The following is a 26,040-nucleotide window of genomic DNA, read 5'->3' on the forward strand; positions in this document are numbered from 1 at the left end:
TTGTAGAGCAAGGGTGGGGACTCTCCCGTAGGTCTCTGTTGTGCCTTCCTTTTCCTGGATGTTGGCCAGGAAGACAAGCTTGTTATTTTATTTGTTTTGCTTGACCTATGCCTATTGGTGTTTTTGCGTCTTAGACCTCTCCTGTGTCCAATCTGGGAGCATATGGAAGATAAAAGGAAAACTTGGGAAATTTTACCATGTGGTTATTCATCATGTCCTAAGGTTCCTAGCAGTCTGCCTTCTTCCTTCCCAACCTCCCTTCCTAGTGTTATTGGCATTTCAGCTTACTTTCAGAGTCTTTTTATCGGTGACCAATGAACACTTTCCTGGGTATTTCATTGCATTTATAGAGGATCCCCGGAGAACTTATTCTACATTGTCTTTCTTCAAAAAAGAAAACAGAATAATCTTTTAAGAGAGTAAATCTGTTTCGATTGCTTTGTCCCTTTATTAACATAATTATAGGCCATTGATAGGTTTTCTTCATTCCAGTGACATGGGCTTCCTTCAGATTCTTGAATTACTATATTTCATTTCTACTTTGATACTTTCTACTGCTCTTCTGTCTGCTCAGGATAGTTTTTCTTCTCCATTCACAACCTCTCACCTTCTTTTCTCAGGATCCCTTTCACTGACTGTTAATTTTTGTTCATCTTTGAGGACTCAGTTCAAGTATCATTTCATCAAGGAGGTCTTCTCTGACTCCTCTTACCAGATGAGATCCTCTTATTTTATGGTGTCAAAGCCACTCTGTTCTCCCCTGTGTTCATTCATTACAATTAGAATTGAATAAATGAATCCGTAATTGGTTGTTCAGTATCTCTGTTCATTGCTGGAATGCAAATTCTTAGGACCAAGATCATCACTGTTCCCCAAGTGTTCACCAAATATCTGAATACATAAATTTTTTTCATTACTTAAAATCTTAAAATTCCATATGTCTCTAGAATTGTCTCTTTCCAAAAAAAAGTCATTAATTAGATAACTATCAAAACAGTCTTGAAAGTTTAAGGAATTAAATATTACACAGCACTTAGGATGCAGTTTTTGTTTCTCTGTCTGAGGAAATTCCTCCCACCCAAAAGGGAGAGTTTGTAGTAAAAGTATCTGCTTTTCTTTTCATGGCAGGTCAATAATTTAGTTCTAACAAGCAGCATTCACTAATAACTCCCACAGTTATTTACTACAGTTAGCCAGGCATCGAGCAAGATGCTGCAGAGACAATGAGTGGTGAGCAAGAAGGACCACAGTCCCTGGATGTAATTTAGGGTTGGGAAATACAGAGATTATCTGCGTGGAGAAACCATGAAGACCAACAGCTATGGGCATTTTTACTTGAAAAATTGGTTTTGGTTTTAATGTTTCTAATTCTTACACAACTAAAAGAAACAGAAAAATTATTCCTCTGATGAACAGCAGAATTAAGAAAAAGAGCAGCATGTTAGAAGCATAATATGAAGATGTCCATAGGCCAGTAATTTTCCCCAAATCTGTAGGGGATTTGGTGCATTCTGTTTGGATTAGTTACTTCATAATACAGGAAGAGAATCTCAAGCAACAATGTGTTGCACAATGTTATTCAGGAACTCCCACGTAAAAAGTAATGCCACCACCAATGTAAAGTTGCTTTTATTTCCTTTGCAGAGTTTATAAACTGAATTTTTGTTCCAGTAAATACACTGCGACAGTAGTTATAAGTAGAGAGGAAGTGATAGTTCCCCTAGCATTTCCTAACATTAAATAAAACAAAATTCCAAATCCTCAAAGATTGTTGCCGTCTTTCCTTCAGTAATAAGTAAGTTAACCTCGGTTCACTTGTTTGCTAGCATTCCAGTGAGAAGGGTAGATTCTAATGTTTCACTGTTTTAATCTTGACATTCAAAACGTGGTTGAAAATGATGCTGATGTTCAGCATATTTTCTTAGGTTGGTATTTCAGATGGTAGCCTTTCTATCTTTGTTAGAATTCTGTTAACCACGTTAGATATTTCATACTGGTTGTTTTAAAGAGACACGGATCCTATTTAAGATCATTATAACAAACTTTTTAGTCTGCTACAATATTAAATAATCCATCGACTGAAAAGTGAATAATTTGATTTCTTTTCTGTGATTGAATTTATGGATTGTGTGAATTTACAGATTAAATGAAATCAGTTAATAGTGTAAAAAATTTTGTATTGAAAACTTGGTTTATTGGACGTAAAAATGCTATTCAGTCATACCTTCTTCCTTATTCTGAGTTTGGAGTCAGAGTCATTCAAATGGAGGTCAAAGTGGCAACTAAACCCTGTGGCTTAAATGTGTGACTGTAAACAGAATTCCTCTTATTTTGATCTTGATCTAGACCTTAAGATGGTCTACTCAAGTATGGCTCTTTTAAAATAAGTGCACAGATTCTTTGACATCTCTCCCTTCAGAAAGTGGAATCTAATTCTCTTCCCCATACCCAAGTATGGATTCAGCTACTTGCTTTTAAAAAGGAAAAGATGGCAGAAGTTATGATGCATTCCTTTTGACACTCAGTCATAAAAGGTATTACTGCTTCCTCCTTGTTCTTTCTCTTAGATCACTCACTTTTGGAGAAAGCAGCTGTCCTGTCATAAGGATCCTGAATTAATCTGTAGTGAGATCCATGTAGTTAAGGAACTGGGGCTTCCTCCCAACAGCTATGTAAGGAAGTCAGCTTGGGGCAGCAACTTTGAGAAATCTGACTCCTGGTTAAAAGTATATGTGTGATTCTTTTGAGTCTGATGATAGGCAATTGTGAAAGCTTTACCTGGCAGGCCTCCTGGGAGAAAGCTACTCTCTCCATTCCAGACCTGGTGCATAGTTAGTGCCTTGCAGTTTCTAAACTCTAAAAGGAATTGCAGCCAAGGACTTGGGTTCCCTGGACACCCATGTTCTTCACATATTTGCATTCCTAGCCCTGATGGGCACCTTCATTCCAAGGTCTCCTTATTAGGCCGCAGTCTTCATTAAGTGCTTCTGGGGGGGGGGGGTCCTCCTTATTAGTGGAGGAGGAGGAAACTGCAAAGGCACATGTCTCTACTCTGATTTAGTACTCAGTACTTTCCCAGTCCTGACTCCCTGCACCCCCCTGCCCCCTGGCCACAGGAGTCATAAAACTATGAGAGCCTTTTATTTGGGGTTCCCTCAAGAGTGACATGACCCCCACTTCTACACTGGTCCACCTGACCCTTGACTTATGTGCCATTCTGTGGAGAGAAGTAGAACAAGATTCCAGATGACTGCGGGGCTGACCAACAGCTTGACTACAATCTCATGTGAGACCTTGAAGGAAGACTTCTCTAAGGAAGTAATAATTGAAATCAGATTTTAAAAGAATAAGCATTAACTAGATGAAGTTGAAAAGGTGTTGATAGGTAAGAGGTGCCCCAGCCTAAGGAATAGCAAACGCTTACCCAGAATTCTTGCTTCATAGCTATGAAACGTCCATAAGACAGGAAAAAAAAGCACGAGCCAAAAACATCTTAAGAATGATGAACGAGGCACTGACTCCAATGTGTTTTCTTTTTGGAAGCAGGAAGCACACAATGAATCCTGCTCTGTGGCAGGAAGACTCCAAAGAGAGGGAGGAAAAGCCTGAATTGCTTATGTTCACCTTCATCTCTCAATCTCATCCTCAGGAGAATCCTATGTCTTCCTCAGAGGGGGGCAGATAAAGGGAAACCATTACAAAAACGGAACAAAATCAGGTCTTAGTGAAGTTATGTTTTTCACATTACAATCATCAATATCTTGGGGGAAAACTTACAGGTCAGAAAATCAGCAAATGTTACTCTGATATTTGTGGCACCAGTGGTTATGATGCTTAGCAGGGTAAAACATGAAGTGTTTGGCAATAAGATTATGGACATGCTCCTTTGTCATGAATAAAATATTAAATTAATTGCTGTGAGTTGATTTGTCTTCTATTTAATGATAGAGATTAGTAGTGATCTTGAAGGAACAGAGAAAGATGCGAACTCCATAAAAGTACCTTTATCAAATTCTTTACATTCTCTGGTCTTCATTCTGTCACAATACCACACTGAACTTTTTATTCATTATATCCACTTAACAAACGTGTATTTTGGGACTACTATGTGTTGGGTCACATGCTAGACATGGTAGAACCAATGCTGAGCAAGACAAAAAGATATTATTTCTGAAATTAAAAAGCTTATAGTCTCACAAAAAAGTTATCAATCGAATAATTACAAAAAGTAACTGTAAAATTGCATTTGTAATAATTGCTAAGGACAGATGCCTGGTACTGTGGTGGCCCTTCAGAAGGGGAATTGATTTAGGTGGGAGGTAAGGGAGACTTTTCTAAAAAAAGCAATATTTGAATCTGAAAGACAGAAATTGCTATAATCAGAAGGGTAGAGATAGGGAATTAACCCAAGGACCCAACTGAAGTAGGAACTTAACATAATTAAGACTTGAGGGTTGATCTGGCTTTTTCAAACATATTTCTCTGGACAGGACAAAAAGTAGATGCTAAGGATGGAAACTTACATATTTATGCAATTAGAATAATGATAGCTGTAAAAAATCAAACTGAAAATTTCAATGGTTTAACATAATGGGACATAATTTCTCAGTCATGGAATGGTACATTGAGGGTGTTATTGTTTGGTTGGGACCTTCAAAATAGTGTCTCAGGGACTTGGGTTCCTTCCATCCTGAGACTCCACCATCCACTAGCACCCGGCAAGAGAAGGGAAAGAGAGTAAAGAAGACCTGACTGTGTCTTTTTACTTATATTTTATTGGTGTGAATTAGTCAGATGACTATAGCTTCAAGCAAGGGGCTGTGCTAGGAAATATACTTACTGCCTTGGAGAAAGCCTTTGAGAAACACTACCATATTCTAGAAGGGGGAGGAGGACATAAACACTTATGTGTGTCTGTGTGTGTGTGTGGCCAAGCTAGTATTTTTGCATCCTTACTGACGGAAAGCAAACTGCTGACTATTTAAATATAATCCTTGAATTTCAGTAATTTCTAGGCAATTATGTGAAATTTTCAAAACATCATATTGATTTTTATTTATTTATTTATTTTTATTTTTTGCTGAAATTGGTATGTGTTTTATTTATTCATCTGCCACACTTGCAGGATGCTGGAGAACTATATAGTAATGTTTTAGTGAATATATCATTTTTTTCTATTTTTTAATAGTTTATTGTCAAATTGGTTTGCATATAATACCCAGTGCTCTTCCCCACAAGTGCCCTCATTGATTTTTAGTTGAAAAAATAAACAGATGCTATTTGGCATTTTGGAATGAAGTATGCAGATCTTCATGATCACAGATACTGTTGTGATTTTTAACAAGAGGACAAAATATTCCCTGGCAGAAGGAGAGAAATGAGTTAGGTTTGCTTGTCTTACTTAAAGACATTGTCTTTCATAGTTTCTCCCAAGACTTGAGCAGCTAATTACATGGATGGATACTAAATCTAGTGGAAGGGAGCACAGAGAGGATTCTTAAATAAGCCTTTACAGTTTCTTTTCTAACCGTAAACGTTTATTCAGTTGTAACAGGAAATTAAACTAATTGAATGTACGAAAGTTTCAGTTTGAGGTATTTTATTTTTGTCATTCTTAAAAACTCATTGGTTCCTCTGAGCTTTCTTGTGGGAAAATTTATAATGTGAAAGGTTTTTATGGTTAAAATTTATAGTGGGAAATACCAGAGAAGTTTTGTTCGGTAAAAGGAGTTTTTGATCCGATAAGAAGGTAGGAGAGCTGCACATGCAGAAGAAATTACTGCACATTGTGCCACTCTAGCACCAGAGTGCATGGCAATTGTGTCTGTAGACCTGGAAACAGTCAGAGCAGGAATAATAGCTGACTCAACCATTCAAGGGCGGAAAAGTGACTGGAATTCTTACTTCAGCCTAAGTGCAATAAAGCACCAGGTGCTGGGATGCTGACCTGATGTATATAAATAGAAAATTACTGCAAAATGTTATATCTCTGTGGTGCTTTGTGTCTTCCAGAACACCATCTGGGGTTGATATTTATCATCATTGCAACACAGTAATAAAGATAGTGAGACAGTTAGAAAGCTAAGTATTCAGAGAAGTTAGGTATGCGTAAATCCTTTGGTTAAGTTGCCCTTCAGCGATTAAGAGTGTTCCTAAAACTTGTAAACTTCCACTTGGCTTTATATCACTTCTTGTTCTCCTATTGATTGATTGATTGCACTTTAAGTGCACCCTAAATACACTAATACTCATGAATAACATTTTTGACTGGGCGAACTAAGCTATTATCTAATTGGACTACTTTTCACCACTGGAGGTTGAAGTAATCTAGAACCTTGCATAGTTGGGTTCTAGTTTTTGTTTGTTTGCTTTCTTGAGTTTTTTTTTTAAGTTTATTTATTATTTTGAGAGAGAGAGAAAAAGAAAGTAGGGGAGGGGGAGAGAGAGAGGGGAGAGAGAGAGAGAGAATCCCAAACAGGCTCTGCACTGTCCTCACAGAGCTCTATGCTCAGGAAACAGGAGATCATGACCTGAGCAGAAGTGCTTCTTTATCTGTAAAATAGAGATAAAGATACTTATCCTTATCAGTATCATGAAATAAGCATGGGGTAATTTATAAACATTGAAACCAATTCTTACAAATCTTAAATGTTATACAAATATAATGTTATTATTTGTCTTCCTCTTCCTGATTACTCTTTATAATACAGCCCAATTGAGAGATAAATGGATCTAAACTCATCTAACCGATGGGTTTGAGCCCAAGTGAAATTGGTTCTTGAGATAATAAACTTGCTTTATAAATTCTTATCTTTAACTTAGGCTGATCACCTGTCACAGTTTGTCTGAGATTCCTATTAGCGCTGCTGTCCAGTATTCTGGCAAACCCCTCACTTCTGGGCAAACGAAAATATTTGATGATCCTACCTTGACCTTCTTGTTCTAAGAATCCTAAACAGAAACTTTCAACCTTCTCTTATTTTTAATATGAGATCATTCTTTGGCAAGGATATCTTTGTCATATTAGTACATTTGTTTTGCAGAGTATGGATTAGATCAGACTTTCAACATTTGAAACAGTTCAAACAATTGCCTAAGGTATACAATATGGTTTATGTGCCTACATAATGACATAGGACTTGCCCAGAGATATGTGTTCAATTCCTTGTTCTGCCAGTTAATAGGTATGATAACGTCCACTTGAATACTCACTATATTCAATAGAAATTATGTAACCATCTGTCTCCCTTCTCAGAATATATAAGCAGGAATCTAGTCATGTTCATCTTTGATTCTATAGCATCTAGCATGTTAAATAGAGCATTGGAGACACTTAGGGTATGCATGATAAACCAAAATATAGAGCTTAGAACTTACATGGAGCAACTCTTGAGTCAGTTTTTTGATGATCTATAAAATATACATAATAAAATCTTTGTTTAAGCCTCATAGAGTTTAATGAGACATAAGTGAAATAATATGAAAGTGTGAATTACTTTTATAAAGTACTAAATACAGTAATATTTAAGCTTGACAAAGGATTGATATTAATATTAATAGCTCTAACATTTCAATTTGTCTTTTAGTCTGCCATGCTTCCTAGATTCTTGATTTTGTCTTTGAATATTCAATTTGTGCTTCTATCCAAGAGTTTACATCATGTATCCTGTACATAAGTGACCACAAGACAATGTTAAACAGACTGCTTGTCATGGATACAGCCATTTATAAATGAATATCATCCTATCTCAATATAATAAGAAATATAGTCTTAAGTTCAGTCCAGTTTATTTCCTGGAAGACTTTGCTCAAGAGCCGTCTACATTAATATTGCGCAGTAGCTGGTAAGCCAATGAAACTGCAATAAATTGTATCTTTATTGCCAAAGGAATTAACTCATCATTGCAAAATGATTCATAGTTGTCAACTGCATTTCTATTCAGAACGCCTTGTTTAAATGTTATCACAACAAGGGCTTGATTTTGGTGGCCTATCACAAGTACTATATTACTGTGGGAGTTTCCCATTTAGTTTCTTCTTGGCTCTGAAAATCCATCAAGAACTCAGAGCAGCTTGATTACTGCGGAAGAATATCTTAGGCTCTAAATATCAATTAATTTAGCTAAGTGATAATTTCTTGGATTATTCTGAAGATGCAACAGGTAGATTTTCAGTTTGTGTCAGGTCCCCAATAACTGAATCCTTTCTTTTCTTCCAGTAATCTAAAATAGGGATCCATACAAGGGAGAGTATTCTATAGCCAAACCTACCATTTGCCTTCTGAATATCGTACTACCTCCTTTCTGGGATACTTGGAGTGAGAACATATAGTGTGTGGAGTCCTTATCGTTAGAGCTGAATTGGACTACTCTTTGTATAATGGACTGTCTGAAGAAGAAAAGGATACAAGTGACCTTGTAGACTGAGAGACCTCTCAAGATCAGCTTGAACTTGGAGTTTCCAAAGCTCCAGAAGAGGGTAGTAGGAAAGGTGAAGGAAAGACCAATGTGGATATGGTCAGCAGAGGATAACATGTGCTGGTTTTCCAGGCCCTGTTGTCAGGGAGGAGCGACTAGAGCATTTATTCTTTTGTGTTTTCATTCTTTTATTCAACAAATATAAATGAATTACCTGCTATTTATACATTACTACCCAATGCAAACACTGGGTTATAGTAGTGATTGTGATAGTTCTCTGTTTTTATAGAATTTACATGTTGCTCTTTTTCATGGGGGGAACACTGACAGATGGACAATAAATAGATTTAAAAAGTCACCAGGCAACAAAACCAGCCAGTAATAATGCATACAATGCAAGTAGTAAAAATAGGCAATGTGATAATGAATGTCAGGATGTCTACAATGATCAGCTGGTTGGGAGAATCTTGCTTTGAATGTGATGGCTACTTGAGATTTAACTGACAAGCAGGAACCAGCCAGAGAAAAACTGTGTATGGCATTACCATCAGAGAATGACTAGAGCTAAGGCTCTCAGGGAGGAATGCACTTGGTGGTTTGGGGGAAACAAAGAAGGTCAAAATGGCTGTAACCAAGGGATATGACATGAACAAGAAAGAAAGCTGAAGAAGGAAAGAACGGGCCGGGTAATGCAGTGCTCTGTAGACTAGGATAAGGGTCTTGTATATATGCGTGTATATATGGGGAAACATTAGGATTTAAGTAGGCAATACATGAGTAGATATTATGTTGTGCTAACAAAACCACATTGTGCTAGTTATGTGTTTACTAAAATATAAGTTGAGTAAGGAGTGTGGCACTTGAGATATGTCGTGAGTTGGTGGTGTCTGACATGGGGTCTAGATAAGCAGAGGATTTTAATTTAAAGCTAGAATCCTCTTTTTTTCTGATTGTAGAGATTAGCTTCCTTTGTCCCACCAGCAGTGAGACATGTGATACTGACACAGCAAGGAACCTTCTCCTGGCTTCAGAAGAAGGAACTCCCGTCTCCTTACACATGAGAGGTTAGACTGTGGTGTGCCCAGCAGGTAGGGCTCTGCAGTAAAGCTGTGCACATAACTCTCTTGGTTCTCCCCCAGACATTCTAACGGATAGACAGCATCCTGGTCAGCCTTTCGTAGATACAGCACCAGTGATCTGCTATCATCCAAGTGCTTGAGTCTTTCTGTGAATGAGCACTTTGGAATTAAAATAACAAAGACTCAGTGATCCTTGAAACTACTAGTGGCCTGATCATTTTTTTTTTAAACTTCAACAAAATATTGTCTTTGCTTATAGGATTAAAAATATTTAGAAAATGCTTTCAATTCAGTGATTATTATTCACCTAATGAGTTAATACATATTGCTGCAGGCCTAGGGAGAGAAGCCTTGCTGACCATGGTGACAAAAGAAATTCTTGGCATAAAATACTGTTGGAAGTTTCCAGTTCAGTTTGCGTTTTTTTTTAACTTTTTTTTAATGTTTTTATTTATTTTTGATACAGAGAGAGACAGAGCATGAGAGGGGGAGGGGCAGAGAGAGAAGGAGACACAGAACTGGAAGCAGGCTCCAGGCTCTGAGCTGGCTGTCAGCACAGAGCCTGACGCGGGGCTCGAACCCACGAATGTGAGATCTGACCTGAGCCAAAGCCGGAGGCTTAACCGACTGAGCCACCCAGGCGCCCCTCAGTTTGCGTTTTTAAGTGCTATGCAATCATTTATATTTAGACCTTCATCATTCCCATTTTGCAATCATATGTAAATTCAAAGAATTGAAGATGTTGAAAATTAAGTTGTACCAGATTATGTAGAAAATCTGAGGGGCAGTTATGTAAAGAGTGGATAACCTCTGATATTCTGTTTCTCTTTTTCTAATTAGTCCATAAAATTATTCAGGAAGAAATAGATGATAATTTGAATGTGCTTCTCCTTAACATCAGGACTCTCAAATATAGTTATGTACATACTTTATAGGTATATGTTCATTTAGTAGTTTTTTCAACTTCACTATATTGAGTGTATACTAAAATTATTTAATAATGTGGAAAGACAAATAAGAGAATATGTTCAAAAAAGTCATAGACCACACATAGAGCAATCTAAAGTAATGAAAACATTTTGAGCAATTTCTGTTGTATAAAAAAAGTGAATGCTTTTGATCTTGGCAGTTCACAGATTCACCTATGAACAACATGCATAGTCTAGCATTGTAAGATTGCATTTATTTCTCTATTGGATTAACTATATTGCTTGATTCTTATTTTATAAATAAATATATACTTAAGATATAAGTACTTTTTATTTGTAATGGATCTTAAGATCAACTTAGATTAAATATAGACTTAATTATACTTAAAGAACAGAATGTAAATCTTATAAACTTCATAAATATAATATATATTTAAAAATCTGTAAAAACTATTAGAATGTATCTTTCTATTCCAGAGTGTAATAGCAAGGAGAGGAGGCGGAGAATAACTCATTGGCCCAAGTTTTCTTTTCTTTTCTTCTTCCTTAAAATCACACACAATGTTACCTTTGCTTCAGGTGTACAACATAGAGATTCCCTAGGTTTAATATTATGCTATGCTCAGCATAAGTGTAGCTACCATCTCTCATCATATAAGGTATAAGTTTTCTAATCTTTCATAATAGAAAGTTAAGAGATATTGTCTAAGATTGAAGGAATTAGAAACAGGGATTTAAGTATACTATTTAGAGTTATTAAGGTAACCAATAGAACAAAATATACTTTGATAGAACTTGAAGGAAGAGATGGAAAATTTCTACATGACTAAAATTCTCATCTTCCAAGTGAGAAGTCAGTATGCTGCAGGCCCCTCCCCCAGATGATGTGTGCAAATCCTGCGAACACATTTTGTGCAGGACCTCAGTTCTGGCAGTGGATGGGGCACATCTTGTTTTGCAAGCAGACTACCACATACCTTATTAAAACCTGCCCCACCCTGCTGGGGACCAAAACTGCCCACAGTAGGCAAAGAGAGCCTTTGCAGACAACTGGACTGACAGAAAAAGACTAAACAGCAGAGCACACGAAACACACATAAGAGACACCCTTGAAGTGCCAGGCCCTAGAGAACAGGGAGCACTGCACTGTAGGGCACTACAGGACCTCTACTTCATAAAACTATTGTTGTTAAGAGCAACAGAAGTAGCTAACTTTCCGAACATACAGAAACAGACACAGAAAGTTAGATAACATGAGGAAACAGAGAAACATCTCTCAAATGAAAGAACAGAATCAAACCATAGCAAGAGATCAAAGCAAAATGGATGTAAGTAATATGCTCAGTAAAGAAGTTAAAGTAATAATTATAAAGGTACTCACTGGGTTTGAGAAAAGGGTTGGGGACACCAGTGAGACACAGATAAAAAAGAACCAATCAGAGATCAAGAACACAATAAATAAAATTCAAAGTACACGTGATGGAATAAAGAGCAAGTTAGATGAAGCAGAGGAACAGATTAATGACCTGTCTCTGGAAGACAGAGTAATGGAAAGTAACAAAGCTGAGAAAAGGAGCAGAAAGAAAATTATATGCAAATTGAGAATAGTTCTAGGGAACTCAGTGAATCCATCAAGCATAATAACATTCCTATTATATTATAAGGATCTCAGCAGAGGAAGAGAGAGATAAGGGGGCAGAAAATTTATTTGAAGAAATATTAGCTGAAAAGGTCCCTAATCTTGGGAAGGAAACAGATAACCTGATCCAAGAGGAACAGAGACCCCCCAAAAAATTCAACCCAAGGAGGTCCACACTAACACATATAGTAATTAAAAGGACAAAAAGCAGTGATAAAAAAATTAAAAACAGCAAGAGAAAAGAAGACAGTTACATATAAGGAAAGCTCCATAATGCTATGAGTGGATTTTTCAGTAGAACCTTTGCAGTCTAGAAGGGAGTGGCATGATGTATTCAAAGTGACGAAAGGGAAAAACTTGCAGCCAAGAATACTCTTATCCAGCAAGGTTATCATTCAGAATAAAAATAAAGAAAAAAAAATAGAAAGACAAAAACTTTTCCAGACAAACAAAAACTAAAGGAGTTCATGACTACTAAATCAGCCCTACAAGAAATATTAAAGGGCACTCATTGAGTAGAAAGGAAGATCATAAGTGAGAATATGAAAAACAAAAACACAAAAGCAGTTTTTACTAACCATTATTTTTGTAAAAACCTGTCAAAGGACTCATAAAATAAAAGGATGCAAAATATGAAACCACTTACCTAAAATGTAGGAGGGAAAGGATCAAAGATGAGTTTAAACTTAAGCAACCATCAACTTAATATAGACTGCCATATACAGAAGAGGTTATATACAAACCTAATGGCAATCACAACGCAAGAACCAGTAATAGAAATGCAAGGAATAAAAAGAAAGGGATTCAAGTATATCAGTAAAGAAAACCAACAAGCCATGAAAGATCAAGTGAGAAGCCAATGGATATCTAAAGATAGATATCTAAAGATACCTAAAGATCATAAAGATCATAAATCAAGGAATACAAATACATTATTTGTATTATGATTATAAACATTATAAGAATTATAATCATAAATGCTAGAAAGAGACTTTCTTTGAGGAGTAAGACTTGGGATAGGTGAGAGACTTAATTTAAAAGCTCTTTTAAATACTTTTCAGACATGTGCATACATGTTTATAGTAAAGCTATGCGTCTAGCTTGATTCACTACTACAGTGAGTAACTATGGACATCTTTACACACATGTGCAAGTAGGATGAATTCCTATAACTGATTTTTTAACACTTATAGAAATTTCATAATTCTCTTAAGAAAGAAAAGAGTTTGTTTCAGTTTGTATTTCAACCAATAACATTTGAGTAGTTCCAGTGTTCCAAACCCTAGCCCAAATTATTATTATAAGTAATTTTGATACTTGACCTTTCTGCTTGATGAGAAATCTTATTTCATTGTTAATTATTTGTTAAAATTACCAGTAAGGCTGAACTTTCTTCCTGTGCTTATTAGCCATAAAACTATATGGATGATTTACTTGCTTTTACACTTTTCCTTGTTTTCTATTGATGATAGAATTAATTGAATTATGGTACTTCAGTATAATGAAATAATATTATGTCAGCATTAAAGAGGATGGGAAAATGACATGAATAAAATAAAAAGATGATTATGCCATGTTTACAATATGCCATATTGTTAAGTTAATGTAGATGATATGTAAAAGTATAATTTCATTTTTCATTTAGATAATAGGTAGACAAATAGTATAAACATCCACTATCAAAAGGGCAATCCTCTCTCTAAACTCCTACCTTTTACACTTTGAACTTTTTTCTTTATAATTTCTTCCTCTTTTATTGTTTCTTATTGTTTATTCACATTTAATGTTCATCTAATTATATTTTTAATAACAGAAATTATATCCAAAGTTCTAGTTTGGGAACATCTATTTTTATTTAAATCTTTCATGATTGTGTTATAACAAAATCATCTTTTGTCATTTGCTACAGCTTCAATGAGAAGTAGATCTTATAAAACAATCTCTGTTGAAACTCAGATTTTAGTACTAAGAGGCAACATTATTTATAGTGGAATTTTCAAACCCAGATGTGACTCAACCTCATGTAAATAATTTGTAAAACATAAATTCTCACTCTCATCTGTAGAGATTAAATATAAGAAGTCTGAGGTAGACTTCAATATTTATATTTTTATAAATTGCCAATTGATTTAGATGCATGAGAAATTTTGGAACAACTAATTTAGAACTCATCAGAAATATATTTCTTTATAAATTTATTTTAATCTTTTCAATATTTGAAGGTTTAGATCAAAATATTCTTTTTCTAGTTCTTCAACATGGAATTTTTATTTTGTAAGTTGATCAACTCTTTAAGATATTTGATATTTTTATACTGGCATTTACTGGAATTTAGAAAATAATCTAAATGCTTAAAATTGTCCAGTGTATACCTGTATCTATTTACCATAAAAATAAGCATTGGTTTCCTAAGATAAAATAAAGTTAACTGAGATTCAATTGAAATTTAAGTTTTGTTCTTAATGAGAGTCAAATCTAAAAATAATTAGTTCTATTCTACCTGTTTTTCTAAATGTTCATTTCAAGGAAGTTGGTTTTATTGAAATTAGCTCATGTTTGTCATCTGGAGGAGAGAGAATGAGATTTGCCTTCCTATGTTGGATTGCCAACTCCTCCAATGCTCCCATCTTCAGCTGTAAGAAACACTTGCCCTGCCGTTTCCATGGCTCAAAGTCCTCCCTGTGTTTCTCTTCACAACAAATAATGTGTCTTCTCCATGTTGGTATGCAGCATGGTGCCTGGAGTGTAATGGGGCTCCGCAATGCTGCCTCCACCTGATTTCTTTTGTTTTGGTTACTGCTCTGGAATACTTCTTATTCCCTTAGCCCTGTCTCTAGCCTGTGTTCTGCAGATACCTTGTTGAGATATGTGGTCTTATGTTTCCACATATGGAAGTTCTTAGAAGACAGGAGATTTTCTAACATGTCTTTGTTTCCATCCTGTGTCATGATGCCTGGTTCAGAGTAAGAATCAATGTTGGCTGAAATGAACTGAAATTCTACACTAGAGAACATATTCTATAACTTTTTGAGTTTTTAAAAAAGATGTAGTTAATAATGTGATGTAATGGTTGCAAAATGGGTTTGAATTTAATAGATTCAGATGGAAGATTTTTGCTGATCAAATAGTTTTTAATAAAATCGACTTTATTATGGGCCTTCAGATTACATTTTCCTTTAAAAATCAGAAGAAAACTTTAATTTTCTGTTTACCCTTTTTGATACTGATTTACACTTTCTCTTTATACATGGAAACTAAAGGCTAACCTATAGCATATTCTTTAGCTGTAAATGACTATTGAGTACATCCAAATTATTAAATGTTTTTTATGGGACATGGAAAAGAAAAATACAATTTTGGAAATATATATTTAAAATATATTTTTTCAAAATTATTTTTTCATATTCAGATGGCTGTATTTTAAATTATGAAACAGCATTAAAAGTAATACAATACTAATTATTTGAAAACAAAGTAAACATGTTGAACATGTTTCATGTTATGAAAACCAGGAGACACTGAAGAAAAGCTGTTGAAAGAATTTGTAGACCACAGGAAAACCATTTAGCTTCTGGTTCCTTCCAGTTTGAAGACTCATATTTAAGGAACATAACTAATCACATCTGTCATGAAGCACTTGAAAGTCAATACTAATTCAAAGCAATAAATAAAAGGAGAGAATTTCTGCTGAAGGGCAAACCGATCATGGATTAGTGAAATCTGGAACCATTCAAATGGGAATGTATGAATATCATTGGCCACCAAATCATTCAATGCATTAATTATTTTAATAGTGTGGTCAGTGTACAGTTTGACAATACTTTTTGAAAAAAATCAATTTAACTTATTTTATTTTAATTTTTTTTAAAGTTTATTTATTTTTGAGAGAGAGAAAGAGACAGGCTGTGAGCAGGGAGGGGCAGAGAGAAAGGGAGACACAAAATCAGAAGCAGGATCCAGGCTCTGAGCTATCAGTACAGAGTCTGTTGTGGGGCTCAAACTCGTGAATCATGAGATCATGACCTGAACTGAAGTCGGACACTCAATTAACCAACTGAGCCACCCAGGCATCCCTAACACATTTTAAAATACTTAGATAATCTTACAACATCCAGTGTTTGCTATTGAGTGAATATCCATTCAATTGTTAGCCTTAGTTCTAGACATCATTGATTAAATATAAGCAAATCAATGAATCAATAAAAATATTTGTAAGAACAGTTTTCCAATTTTCCAAAATTAAAATATTTAGGTAAATTTAAGTGTAAATGATTTTAGCTTGGAGTTATATCCTGTGTAAGAGTAACTGAGCATTTTAAATAAATCTTTTTTTCCTTGATACAATATTTTGGATAAGTATACCCCTTGACAAGGATTTTATTTTAGTAGATATTTTTCACTTACTTTAAGAACAAACACTCTTATTTCGACGCAAAGGTGTATAATTCTTTCAATGCTGGTTAGCCAAAACAAATTTAAGTTGGATTGTTCATCAGGATATGAAATTCAGCTTCCCCAAATTAAGGGCAAACACTTTTTAAAAACTGTTTATTTATTTATTTTGAGAGAGAGAGAAAGTGTGTGTGTGTGTGTGTGTGTGTGTGTGTGTGTGTGTGCAAGTGGGAAAGGGGAAGAGAGAGAGAGAGAGAGAGAAAGAGAATCCCAAGCAGACTCCATGCTCAATGCAGAGCCTGACACAGGGCTCAATCCCATAAGCAGTGAGATCATAACCTGAGCCAAAATCAAGAGTAGGATGCTTAACTAACTGAGCTACCCAGATGCCCTTTGGCAAACACTTTTTAAATATTTGTTTGAATCTTTGAAGACTTAGATGTCAAATTCATTTTGCAAGGATATTATTGAGTTATTTCAGTAACTGGAATCACTTGAAAGTGGGAGGTAACCATTTCAAAATATATCTGCTTGATCCTAAATCATGTAGAAGTGAATGGAAAGGACATTTAATGGGTTTGAGTCCTATTTATCAGCCAGAATGCATCCACACTGTTTTTCAGTGTTTAATTGCCTCCTATGTGGAAGTGATTATGTGTTAACATGTAATTAATTCTCCCAGAATTTCTAATTTTGAAGTTGATTGTAGTATCTGTCATTGATAATTCTGTAAGCTATAAAACTACCTCTTTGCCTCAGTCCTGCTGTAACACATTCAGAAAAGATGGTGATAGTGATGAAGCTTCTTGGCTCTGACATGATTAGTTACAGTAACATAATAGACAGAATGGCAATATGGTACCAACAGCTTGTGTGGTAAAGTTGTAATAGGCCTGGTGGCTGGAAAGTAATAATTCAGAGGGGTGTTTGCCTACATTATGTGGCATGTCATGGCAATTACATGGCATTACATATGCTGACAACTTGAGATGATGACTTATTTTTATTATAAAAAAGAGAAGATTTTTTTGTCATTAAGGATAGGGAAAAATGAATTATGGAACACATTTCCCTCTCACTGGGCTTTAGCCTGGGAAGTTTCATTTCTAATTAGGGAAGAACTGGGAATATTTTAATACTTTTGCAACTTGGATGTGTTTACTTGGAATATTTAAATTTAAAGTTGCCTTATTACCCATTTTTGCATTACTTTTAGAGGTTATTACTTTGTCCTAGTAAACCAATGTCTGAAGAAATTAGCAAGGGAGATAGAAAGGTTCTTTTGTAAGATCATTCTTTGAATGTTTCTCTTATATCATCTGAATTAATTCAGAAGTTATTTAAATGCATTTAAACCTTGGTGGCTCCTGGAAACTGTTTTCTATTTACCTCAAGACAAGCCCCTTTATGAAAATGTTTTATAGTATTTATTTTCAATCAAGACTGATTATGCCCCTCATGTTCTTAGAAATGGCAAAAATATAGTTCGTATCTTATAAAGTCCCAAATTGCTAGATTTGGATATATTATATCTAAGATTCATATTAAATTCTCTGGAGCATATGCTAGGTCTATTTTCCCAGAATGTCTACAAGGCCATGCAAAATTAGGTCCTAATAATTTTTTAAATGACAATGATTTGTATTTTTCAGTTTCACTTCTTCTTTCAAGTTACAAAATGCCCATACTATGCACCAAGTAGATCTCATAAGCATCTGGGAAAAGTATATAATTAAACTCTTTCTCATGGCTATCTTAGAAATAATGGATAATTTAAATTTAACTTGGCCTAACTCAAATGAGTTTTCTTTAAACTAATACATGCGCTAGTTACATTTCGTTAATTTAAATATTTTTCTTTAATGTAGCCTTGCTGTAAAATGATTTAAGGCAGTTACCAAAATGCGTACAAATAAGACCAAGAAGAATGGGGGTTGGAGGAGGGATTAAAAAGTATACTGACAAATCTGGGAGAACCAAAGTGAGAAAAATAAGATGGAACTAAGAGTGTAATCATTCAGCTGAGCTGTAAGGGTGATGCGTATTCTCTAGTGACAGGAAGCAGATGCTTCTGGAGCATTCTAGCAGCCATTATAACAGAATCATGAGTTGCAGAAACATCTGAATGTTCATATAATAAGAACAAAGCAGTTACTCAGAAAAGTAAAACAGCCTTCCATATTAAATCTAGAGAAATATTTTTTCAGTTTGTTCTTAGAAAGAAACTAGGGTGCAATGTGATAAAAACTGTTTTCCATAACATTCTCTTAGTAAATACAAAAGTATGTTTCAGGAAGTTGTTTCTTATAATGTCCCACAACGTGGATTAGAGGTATCATATCATATAATAATTAAGAGGGGGGAAGAAAAAGTAGAAAGACTACAGGATGGTAAAACACATGTGATTTTCTTGGAGTCTGGCTTGATTCATGGAGAGCATACGATAGAGAGAAATTTATCCATATAGTCACCACCTGACCTCAAAATGTCCTATGGCATGCCGTTAAATGCTGTCTAATCACATTGCAGGTGTATTCCTAATATCAAAAGAAGTAGAGAGTTTACTTTTTAATTATCTGCTTACTTTAAAACATACTTGTTCTGAAAAACTAAGAATAATACAGGCTTGTATTAAAATAAAAAGTTGTAATCTCTCTGCTCATATTCTTACTTTCCAGGATTAATCCTCTTAACTATTTTGGGTCTATCTTATCAGAGCACTTTATAAAGTATAATCTATTTATCTCTATTTAATTTTTAATAAAGTAGAATAATATATTTTTATGTTTTATAGTTTTATAGTTTTTTTTTAAAGCTGACACTATTCTGGACTTCTGTGCCTTCTTGGCTTTTCCATGCCTTTCCTAAAGTAGTGCAATTTACCAGTGTGTGACTTGGGCAAGTTATTTAGTCATTTTGAATTTCATTTTCTCATTTGAGAAGTAAGAATAATAAATATTATTTCATTTTTAGGAGTGCTATAAGGACTAAATGAGATACTGTGTTTAAGACATAATAGTGACTGGCACTATCGGCCATTCAAAAACATTTATTATTAGTAGTAGTAGTAGTAGTATTATATAGTCTGTACTTTTACTGATTGCATTGTGGGGATATACTATAAGTTTATGTCTTATGTAATCAATTTTATATTGTTGGACACCGAAATAGTGAAGACTGTGTGTGTTAAAAACACATAACATGAGTTATACTCTCTTAAATACTTACATGCATAATATTGTTAATTCTAGGTACAGTGTTGCACAGCAGATCTCTAGAGTTTTCTCATCTTGCACAACTGAAACTTTATGCCCTTTGAACTTCAACTCCTCAGCCCCTGGTAACTATCATCCTATCCTGTTTCTATGAGTGACTCTTTTAGACACCTATACAAGTGGAGTGATGTGATACTTGTCTTTCTCTATCTGGCTTAGTTACGTAGCATAATATCCACCAGGTGTATCCTCTGCTATCCCATATACTAGGATTTCCTTCTTTTTTTAAGGCTGAATAATTCATTGGAAGTTGAAATAGTGGGACCTACATTTTGCACTGGAATATATGATAAGGTGGTTCTGCATGCTTAAAAAAGGAGATGACTGGGGAAGTAGGAGTTGGCTCAAGAAAGAGAATGGTAACAAGTTCAAGAGGAGGCACAAGGCACCCTGCTAAAGGGATTTTCCAGGCAGTTTCCTGTTTCTCAGTACAATCACAAGACGACCTTTTTTTTTTTTCCTTAAAATCCCCATGCAGTGCCTAAAAAATGCCACAATATTAATTTTAGCACTCAGAAAAATCTTATAAAAAGAACAGAGAAGTACCACCCAGGGCTCCACAAAGACTGAACAGAGAAAAGGATACAATTAAAACAAGCAAAAAGCTCACAGCTTAATTTGAAACACAATGGACCCTTCCTTTACCAATGAACAGTGGGTAATCCATTATTAGTACACAGTGTGGCTTGGCACAATATTTAATTCAAAGCATTAGACAGTTCTGCAAATTTCTTACTTATATTTTAGAGGTACTAATGGGGTTTTCAAGAAACTAGAGCAAACTGATTGATTTCAGGGTTGAATTTACTTGCCTTGAGCACTGAGTTTAAATTGTCAGAAGTTGGTTGAAAAAGACAGTGAAACAGATACATGGACATAGTTGTGGTAAGTTGCTATGGGCCTTTGCTACATGCTCAGCGGTCTCTAACATTACTCAATGCTAACTAGTCAGTTTAGTCAACCAAAAAATACCAAAAGTTACTATTTATAGAGTAGTAATTATGTCCCAGACATTAATGCCAGGTGCTTTACAGTTCTTCTCACTAATGTTTATACATTGAGTTGAACAGTATCTCCACAAGAATGCATGTGAACTTCAGAATGTGACCTTATCTGGAAATAGGGTCTTTGCAGATGTAAGAAGTTAGTTAAGATGATGTCATATTGGAGTAGGATGGGTCCTAATCCAATAACTGGTGTCTTTGTATGAAGAAAAAAGAGAGACACAGAGATACACAGACATTCACAGGAAGGACGTCATGTAATGACAGAGACGAAGATTGGAGTGATGTCATCTACAAGCCAAGGAACACCAACTATTGCCAACTACCAGAAACGAAGAAAGATGCATGGGATAGTTTCTTCCTCAGAGCCTTCAGAAGAAACCAAGCCTGCTGACGCCTGGATTTCAGACTTCTGGCCTCCAGAACTTTGAGAAAATAAATTTTAGTTTTTTTAAGCTACTTGTTTGTGGTACTTTGTTACATCTGCCCTAGGAAACTAATACAATTCACATTAACACTTCCAAATAAGTGTCAATGTCTCTTTTGAGCAAATTTTAATATATGACCTGAATCCAAGACCTATGCTCACTCCACTGTGTTTTAATCAAGCTCATTAAACAGTGCAGAATAATAATTAGGTGATCTGATGAAAACTATTACCCAAAGAGTTTATGCTAATTGACTGCATGCACTTTTTAATTCCAATTCCAGGAGGAATTCCTCTCATCTTGAAGGTCAGTACTACTTCAAGATGATTATTACTACTTTGCTAAAACCTGTGACCCATGAATAGCCAAATAGAGATGGTTTTGGTGATTTCCAAACCACACTAAGTTTCCTATGCTTGGAGGAGGAAAAGTTAAGGATATTGGAAGACCATGCAATGCAAAGAATGTGCACATTATGTGTCAGATTCCCAGAATAATCTGCTCCAGGGTCCCAGGGAATGAATGGGAACCCAGCACTAAGAGTTTCTCTGCTATCTGTGGATTACCATGCACAGGGTTGGGAAGAAAGATAGTAATCCTCAATGTCACAACAAAAGTCAGGTTATCAACATGGGCACGGGTCATATATGCAGGGTGGAACAGGAAGACCCAGGAGTGGAGGTCTGACTTGGCCAAAGGAACAAAATGACCCATACAGCACTCAGAAAAGAAGTCACAGGAAGAGTTGGTCTGAAAAGAAGTGTGTGAACACCATGTGTCCTGAAGGAAATGCCAAAATTTAGATTCATGCTGAACTGGAAGGTGAAATAGACAGTAAGTGGGGAAGATCAGGGTCAAGAGATTCAGAACAGAGGATAGATATATACTGAAACAGACTAAATCTATGACAGTGGTCAAATATCAGAAATTCAAGTTACATTCATAGAAAAAATAAAGGATACACCATTGATCATGTCCTTGACAAGTTTTGGGTTTCTGATCAAACTAACAGTGTGTTTCATATGTTTAAGGGGTTTGTGCAGGTGACAGAAAGCTTGCTCCCACCTTTTTTCCTATTATAGAAACTTGGTGCTGATTATATAATGCTTAACCCATATACCCAGTTTGTATATGTCTTAACCTCTCTGCCTGAAGGTATGCTCCTGTGAGTATTAGTGGATAGTGAGCACCTACTGTGTGCCAGGCACTTTGCCAATGCTTCACATATGTTATGATGTCATTATTTTTTTAAATACAAACAACCATGAAGAGTTTAAATGACAAGAGATAAGTAACAACTGTTTTTTCTTGTTATTATTGGTCTTGTTTCCATCCCATCCTTCATGCCTTATTCATTGCCATGAATATCTGGTCCTTGTGACAATACTGTGTTAGATGAGATACTTTTTGTACGTACAGCAGTATAGGTACATGCTGCCTACTACAGCAAGGTCTTTGTGACTGGGGATTTTGACAGTGGTGGAAGACTACATCTTCTGGGGGAGCTTAAGAGTCATAAGTCCAGAGTCATTTTACGTGATAAGATGCTTGAAAGTGTTTGCAGTGGATTTCATCATATTTCCCACAAGGGCAGGGATTAATGTCAAAGTGTGAATTGCCTCATGTAGAGAGTGAGAAGCTATTTAGAGAGGGAGTGGCTCAGGGAGGATGGAAGGGTATTTACAGAAATATCTTGACCCTTTCCTCATAAAACTGTAGGGGAGGAAGAAATTTAATTGTTTCCTCTAAGGTTCTTCCAGCTGGTTTAGGAATTAAATTGACATGAGACAAATTAACAGAAGAAAAAAAATTATTATGGGTGCATGGAGACCTAATCCTGAAATTGAGACCCAAAGTAAGGACCAAGACAGGCTGTTTTTATACATTTTAGACAAAGAGATAACTTGTGAGGAATTTACAGGGAATAGAAAAAGAAGATGCTTGGTAGCTTTAATTTGTAAGGAATTGTAAGCAGAATTTGGGCTAAGATAGTAGATTAGTAAAACAAAACAAAACACAACAACAAGATTTGTTTCTATAGTTTTCTTAGCTTTAATGTTCCTATCTCTGGTCATAAGGACATCTTTTTATTTCTTGGTACACTGAGGAAAGTTTTCATATGGGAGGTTTATTTCCTGCATTCAGAGAGAGAGAGAGAGGAGGGTCTGCATGTTCTTGTGCCAGCTGTTTCCCAAATAGCTTGGGAATATGTCATTATGGTACATTTTGGAGTAGCCTGCACCATCCTCTTACAAAACCTTACCAAGCTAACTCCCATTCCAAATAAAACATCTTAGGTACTTTCCTGTAGCTCTTCAAGATACATCTGTACTACCTTAACAGTATAGTGTAGTTAGAAATTCAAACATAAATTTAGCCACTTACCAGCCACATAAAGCTTGAAAAAATTACTTCTCCTTTTTGAACCTCCATTTCTTTATCAGTAAAATGAAATAATATGTACTTTGCAGGGTCGTTGAGATGGTTATGTTTTCAGGCTGGCAATGAAAAGCATTTAGTAAATTTTAGTTCTACAATTGTCCCAAACTATGCACATTTATATTTTTTATTTTTGCACTCTTTTTTAAATTCTTTTAATGTTTTTAATTTATTTTTGATACAGAGAGAGACTAAGGATGAGAGGGGGAGGGGCAGAGAGAGATGGAGACACAGAACCAGAAGCAGGCTCCAGGCTCTGAGCCAGCCATCAGCACAGAGCCTGATGCGGGGCTTGAACCCATGAACATGAGATCTGACCTGAGTCGATGTCGGAGGCTTAACCGACTGAGCCACCCAGGCACCCTGCACTCTTCTTAACAAATGCCTTAGGAAAATGAAAAGTAATTTTATAAAAAAATCAGTTAACTTTCTGTATACTAAGAATTATACTGGGTTTTAGAGATATGAATATGATAAAATCAAGTCTCTTTTTGATCAACACATAGTCTTACAGGGACAAAATAGGTTTAAAAAAATTGAATGTAATTAGTAGAGAAAATTCATGTCTAAGCTTCTGGAAGAAAGGAAAACAAACCTAATTAAAGCAGAATTTCTCAGTATTGAGGTCAGACCAGGAAAAGAAAAAAAAACCTTATTGTTTGACATTTGAATTATTAAAACTCTTTTAATATGACTCATTAAATTAATTCTGAGAAGTAGTTTGTTAGAATTTATTTGATACAAGTATTTTAGGTATTCTTAACATCTTAAAAGGTATCTTAGCATTTATTTTGGGATATTTGGTAAGACTTGAGAGTGCATCAAACATTGATTTTATTATTAATTTTTTTAATGTTTATTTATCAGGGGGGACAGGGAATGGCAGAAAAAGAGGGAGACACACAATCTTAAGCAGGCTCCAAGGTCTGTGCTGTCAGCACAGAGCCCAACACAAAGCTCAAACTCATGAACCATGAGATCATGATCTGAATCAGTCAGATGCTTAACCGACTGAGCCACCCAGGCGCCCCCAGAGCACTTTGAACATTTAGAAAAATGCTCTATGTTGTGACTGGAAGTTTTAAAAAGAAAACATATACCATAACCATAATGCAACTGAAAAAATTTAAGTATTTTCTAATTATCTACATGTTCACATATGTTTCTTATATGATTCAGATATTAGGTGCCCGTAGTATGTATTTTTATTCCTGGATTCCTGGGGAAAATACCATGACAAGGAAAAATTATTATAGGGAGACAAAAATGAAGAGTGACGGATTGTAAGCCACCCATACACAGACACACACAAAACCTATAGTTCCTATGTATCTCAACACTTACATTTCAACTCTTACAACTGTCTTCTCTCTACTCCTCATCAGAAAGGGGTAGTAAATGTCAATTCTGAACCTAATCTTCAATATCATCTCCCTCTATTTACAATCTTCACCCAAATCCTAATGATGAAATGATTGCTCTGAATGGTAGTTTTTTATTTTAAATTTTCTTTGATAAAGCCCTTAGGTTACTTTTAAGTACATGTTCACCTATTTAAACCACCGAATTCCTAATTCCTTTCAAAGTAGACCTCTCAGAAAGATAATATCAGATCATGATAGTTCTAATTTTAACATTGATGAACAAGATTCACATAAAATATGTTACATTCCAGAGGAAGGATTAGTTTGAATCTTTTAATCTGCAATTTTATTTCCTTGAGCCACTACAACATGCTTTATAGACAGCAGCTTGCAAAAAATGTGGGTACAGGTTCTAATGAGAGAAAAACAAAATGGTTTCCTGGGAAAATGAGTTGTGGCTTGACTCCCATCAGGGGCCAAAGCAAATATGAGACCACAAAATGAAAAGGGCTGTGTCTGACTTTGAATTGTTGTTATAGTCATTGTAAAATAACTCATTGTTCACTAAGCAAGGCATAAACTATTCAAATTAACTGGATGTGTTACTTATTGGAACTAGGCAAAGAGCTTAAAATTCAAGCTATTTCCTTGTGCAAAGGATCGACTGTACTGTTCATTTCTGAGATAAACATCCTTAACATTGTTGGCAATTTGTGAAATGTGAAGGGTGTACTTTTGGACTTTGGGATACATAGCTGTGGTTTTGAATTCTCTTTTTATTGTTTAGGTGTATATCCCTAGATTTTTAAATCCCTCTGAGTCCCAGCTTCCCTATCTTTGAAATCACCAAGTAGCCTTATTAGCATTGTGAAGATTTAGTGAAATGACATAAATAAAACCTCCAGTTGACAACATGGGAAGGAACAGAAGGAGAGTCGAAAGGAAGAGCCAGAGAAAATGGAAGAAGCCAAGAGACTATAATGCCTTTTTATATGCTCAAATGCTATGCATAAACCCATTCTGAAACTTACCTACTGTCCTTTGATTTTTGGCTTATTTTTCTATGTCAACAAA

Source organism: Suricata suricatta, chromosome 6 (genome assembly GCF_006229205.1).
Source record: "Suricata suricatta isolate VVHF042 chromosome 6, meerkat_22Aug2017_6uvM2_HiC, whole genome shotgun sequence".
Taxonomy (NCBI): Eukaryota; Metazoa; Chordata; class Mammalia; order Carnivora; family Herpestidae; genus Suricata; species Suricata suricatta.